Below are 5,704 nucleotides of genomic sequence, written 5' to 3' on the forward strand. Positions count from 1 at the left end.
ATGTAGGGCCGGTGCTTCGCGGTCACTCTTTGCTTCGATCACCGCCATTGCACTATGTGGTCACTCTCCTAGTCATTTGCGGCGTTGCACTGTGGATGACGCCTGGGTTATTCCAGTCTTCCCTTGGAATATACCCTAGTGACAAATCTTCTTCTTCTCCTCCTCCTCCTCCTCTTCCTCCTCTTCCTCCTCCTCCTCCTTCTCGGCGCATAGTTGAGTCCTTGGAGTCTTTACTCCCATTCTTTCACCGTTCTCATGTGTAAAATGAGTACCTGGGCGTTAACAGCGTTATCACTGTCGGAAGAAAACGTAATGTCGCCTAATAGGCGTCATGTCTCGTTCTACGTGTTGCGTGTTGCTGTTGGTCAGGAGAGACCCTGTGTAAAGCGCTTTGAGCACGTTTAGTTGATATTACACTATATGAAAAGCTCAAATTTAAAAATATTTTTCTTTTTTTTAAATTGTGCAGCCAATACATTCCTTCCCACGTACTCCCTCTCTCGTCTCTTAACATGTCCGAACTATTTCAATCTATCTTTTTTTAAAAATTGAGCATTATATAGCGCAATATCCACTAAATGTGCTCAAAGCGCTTTACAAGGAGTCCCTGGTCAACAGCAACATTTAACATGTAGGACGGGACATGACGCCTCTTAGGCGACATTACAATTTTTCGGACAAAGACAATGCTGTTAACGGCCAGGGACTCATTTTACACCTGAAACCAGGACCTTCCGATCCGAAAGCGAGTGTCATACCACTAGACCACATAGCCTCTCATATTTATTGATATATTCTTCATTTCAAACCTGAGACTTCAATGACGACTTCAAGGGTCAGGAGTCCGTGGGTTTGAGAGTTTTGGATAAGATATCGTCCTTCAGAGCCGTTAGGCCCACGGAGCCAGAGTTTGTCCCGGTTTCTTTAGCGTGAGATTACTCGCTACACTTTGAAGGCGAATCTAATCTATCGCAAAGTACTTTCCGTCAGATCTAAGAGGCCACACTACCCAATCACTGCTGGGGGGACAGGGGAGATGGGGTGGGGGGGGGGGGGGAGGTCAGATAAAAATATCGACTACACCCACGCGGGATCGATCTCGGTCCCTTTGCGTGAGAAGCGAGTGCTCTACCAACTGAGCTATCGGTACCCCCAATAACATGAAGTGGAAGACAACATGTAATTGCTACAGTTTGGATGTGACGCTAGTCTGTCAGAAAGTACTTTCCGCCAGGTCTAACAGACCCAGCTACCGAATAACTGCTTTGTAGACAGGAGGGATTGAGGGGGGGGGGGATCGATAAATAAATCTCGGTCTCTTCCGAGTGTGAAGCGGGTGCTCTACCAACTGAGCTATCGGGACCCCCATTTGACAGGATGAAATAAAATCTAAATTTCGCCCTTTCGCAACGTCATCATAAGATCCGGTCGCCTAGGCATTCCATGAAGGAATAATAAAATATAATGGAGATTTATATAGCGCAATATCCACTAAATTTGCTCAAAGCGCTTTACAAGGGGGTCCCTGGTCAACAGCTTTTAGGACGGGACATGCCGCCTGTTAGGCGATATTACAATTTTTCGGACAAAGACACCGCTGTTAACGGTCAGGTACTCATTTTACACCTGAGTACGACTGAGAAGTGAGTAAAGACCTCTTCCAGACTAACATGCGCCGAGCGCGAGCTCTACTTCCAAGATCTACAGACCCAGCAAACCATTACTGCTGGCGAGGGGGGGAGGAGGTCTATCGCAAAGTACTTTCTGCAAGATCTAACAGACCCAGCTACCCAATCACTGGGGGGGGGGGGGCATATGGGGGTGGTCAGAAAAAAAAAATGTCGACTGCACCCTGTTCTGTTATTGATCTCGGTCCCTTGCGTGTGAAGCGAGTGCTCTATGAAATGGAAATAAAGTTCTATATCGCCTACTATAGGAATAAATTGTTAAGCGCATTGAGCATGGTAAATCCTTGGAAATGCCCTATAATAAATGTTCATGTATACAATGGAGATTCTGATAGCTCAGTTGATAGATCACTAACTTACATGTCATAGACCGAAATCATCTGGTGATATCGCTATTATTTATTTTTTTATAATAACCCCCCCCCCTCCCGACCCTCATGCCTCTTCCTGTCACAGAGAGAACGGCATCGGGTGAACTGTATATCTTTTGAATGTACTTTGCGATAGAGCTGTTTAGCGCTCTCTATAAGAAAAGGTAGTTAGAAATTGCGATATGGTCCGTTTCACGTTATAGAAATAGGGATAAAATCCGGTTTCATGCCTTGTTTGTTTTTGTTTTTAAGGGGGGGGGGGGAGGGGGCGGGGTTTGCAACACATTAAGGTCATATCAGCGTCAGTAAAAAGGAAGAAAATGGAATAGTAAAAAGGTCTAAAATTACAATTAAAGCACCCGAGAAAATGTAAGACAAAGGGGAATTAATTCACATAGGAAACAGATGTAGATTCCAAGAGCACACTATCAAAGTACATAAAGTTTGAGATCACATAAAAGTCTCATCGAGACAGAAGCACGGAGGAACACAAACACAGAGATTAAGAGGGACACACTCAGGTTTCATTCCTTGTGGCCCTGAAGGTTCACTTGGAGCAAGCCTAAATACACATTTCCCGTCGTGGATTAATATAGGGAATTCTATTTATAATTATAGATAGAGTCGAGACTATTCAAGGGAGAGGCTCTTTAAAATCATAAATAGATAGACTTCCCTTCATTCATTCCCAAGGGGGAAATTACATTTGTTTTTAGGCCCTATTCCAAGGAGAGAAAGGAGTAACTCAGGCATTAGCCGCAGTGCAGCGCCGCAAAGTATGCAAGGGCCAGGTGACATGCACAGAGCAGCGGGGAGTCGAACTCGGTACCTTCTGGGTGCGAAATAAAGACCGTACTGTTTTACCATACCCGGGACCAACATGTAAACATTGAAGGTTAGAATATTTGTTACTTTGATCTGAATCTTGATTCTGAATCTTCCTTCAGTTATGATTTGCATTGCATCCACATCTTTTGCATCTTTTGCAATTTTTTTTTACAAATTCTTCGATCCTCTTTTTTTTTATTTTTGCGAAATTTGCGTTTCCCGCAGTGATAAAGATTCTTATTGTAATTTTGTTTTCCCAACTTTGTGCCTATTTCCAAATCAGCATAATTTCTGACAAAATTTGCCATTTATTGTCCCATATTTTGCATAATTTTAAGTTTAATTCCACGGGGATATTTTATTAAATGGGTTGCATGTTAGGTGTGATACAACATATTTAGAAACCCGCAAAATTTTTGCAAAATTTTGAAATATTTTTTTAAAAAAACTGCGGGGTCTGAATGAATGTACTCACAGTTCATGATCGTGATAGGTTTCTCGGTGTCATCTTTGTGACGTCTTAGGTTCGATCCCCCGTGTAGAGGACACTACTGTATCTCAACGTGCCGGAAGACGGGTCTACAACATACACCAGCAATCAGTCGTCTACTGCAAAGTACTTTCCGCCAAGTCTAGCAGATTCAGCTACCCATTCACTGCTGGGTGAACAGGAGGGTCAGAAAAGATCTAGACTGCACTCGGGACCTTTACGCGTGAAGCGAGTGCTCTACCAACTGAGCTATCGGGGTACCCCACAATTACATAACAGAGAAGTAACTATTATCTCCCAAAACTAATACAATACACATAGGGTGTTTCCCTCTCGGCTAAGGACTCCGGAAAGGGGAAGGACAAAACCATGTAAACGCATTCAAAGACAGAGACAGTTAACAAATAGGGGAAAAAAACAACTTATAGATAATTCGAAGATGACGTCACTCAGGTCTTTGTTATTGTTTTTTGCCATCTGCGTTTATGAGTAATGCTCACTGAACTGTATTAACCCGACTATAAACGTTCACGGATACACACAGTTGTGTGTGTTGGTCCGTTATACTTCCGGATGGCAATGTTGTGAGCTTCTTAGCCAAGCGCATACTATCTATAAAGGGTAGAAGACATAACATGTGACCTGTCGACACCCCCATTTTGACAATGATAAAATATCTAATATCTAAGCAATGGCGGCTATGTATTTATCTATACGCATTTATATAGCGCTTATGCCAAAGCTTGGAAGCGCTTCACGTTGACCATCAGTAAAAAACATTTAATACATAGGACAAGACATCAAGCCTGTGAGGTGATATCACATTTTTTCCCGACAGAGACAACTCTGTTAACGACAAGTATTCGGACATACAAACAAAAGCTCACACGCATCCAATTACACACACACACACTCACACACAAACACACACACACACTGTACATAAATATATTACTCACACACACACAAGCACACACGTGTATATATATATATATATATATATATATATATATATATATATATATACATATACATATATATACAATACACACAATCATACACACACAAACACATCGTATACACGTACACACTAAATCTACATACATGCATGTGGTGTGGTGGTATGGTATCTACTTTCTAAGCAATGAATTCGGAGACACAATAACATCCAAAAATCAGTGCTAGAAGGAAAAGTAGCTGGCCGAAAGCCACGGGGCAAACCAAGGAAGTCCTGGATAGGAAATGTGGAGGCAACAACTGGCAAAAAGATAATAATCGACTGCTCGGAAATGGCCCATGAGCGTGAAGAATGTCGTTCCATGACATTCAAAGTCTGTAGGAAGACGGAACTCAGGTGAGGTAAATAATGGCCCTTGGTCGTGAAGTATGGCGTTCCATGACATTCAAAGTCTGTAGGAAGACGGAACTCAGGTGAGGTAAATAATGGCCCTTGGTCGTGAAGTATGGCGTTCCATGACATTCAAAGTCTGTAGGAAGACGGAACTCAGGTGAGGTAAATAATGGCCCTTGGTCGTGAAGTATGGCGTTCCATGACATTCAAAGTCTGTAGGAAGACGGAACTCAGGTGAGGTAAATAATGGCCCTTGGTCGTGAAGTATGGCGTTCCATGACATTGTTTTTGTTTTGTTTTGAAGGGTTTTACGGCGCTTCCAACACATTTAGGTTATATCAGCGCCAATAAAAAGGAAGAAAATGGGATAGTAAAAAGTTATAGAATTACAATTAAAGCACCCAAGAAAAAGTAAGACGTAGGGGAACTAGGAACAAATAGGGATCAGATGTAGATTCCAAGAGCATACCACCAATGTACTTAGTTTGAGATCACCTATAAGTCTCATCCGGACACAAGCACAAAATCCAACAAAGAGGAATACACTCAAACGCTTACATTATACATTGAAAATAACAATTATAATAATACATAACAGAGAGATGATTTACAAGGAAAAAAAAACATCATCTCCCAAAACAATAACTATGCATTTGACTGTTTCCCTCCGAGCTAGGACTCCGGCCAGGGCCAGGATAAAACCAAGTAATCTCATTCCAAGACAAAGACAGACAGCATGTTTGAAAACAGTTATAAGGGGATAGAAGACACAGTATGTACCCCCCTGCCCACTATGGGAGAATAATAGCCCTTGATCGCGAAGCATGGCGTTCTATGACATTCAACCTCTGTAAGAAGACGGAACTTCGGTAAGGTAAGGTAAGTTATGAATGTACTCACAGTTCATGATCGTGATGAGCTTCTCTGTGTCTGCCTTAAGACGTCTCTGGTTCGTTCCCCCCGTGTAAAGGACACT

This window comes from Berghia stephanieae, chromosome 9, assembly GCF_034508935.2.
Source record: "Berghia stephanieae isolate SIO BIC M18660-M18661 chromosome 9, UCSD_Bste_1.3, whole genome shotgun sequence".
Classification (NCBI taxonomy): Eukaryota; Metazoa; Mollusca; class Gastropoda; order Nudibranchia; family Aeolidiidae; genus Berghia; species Berghia stephanieae.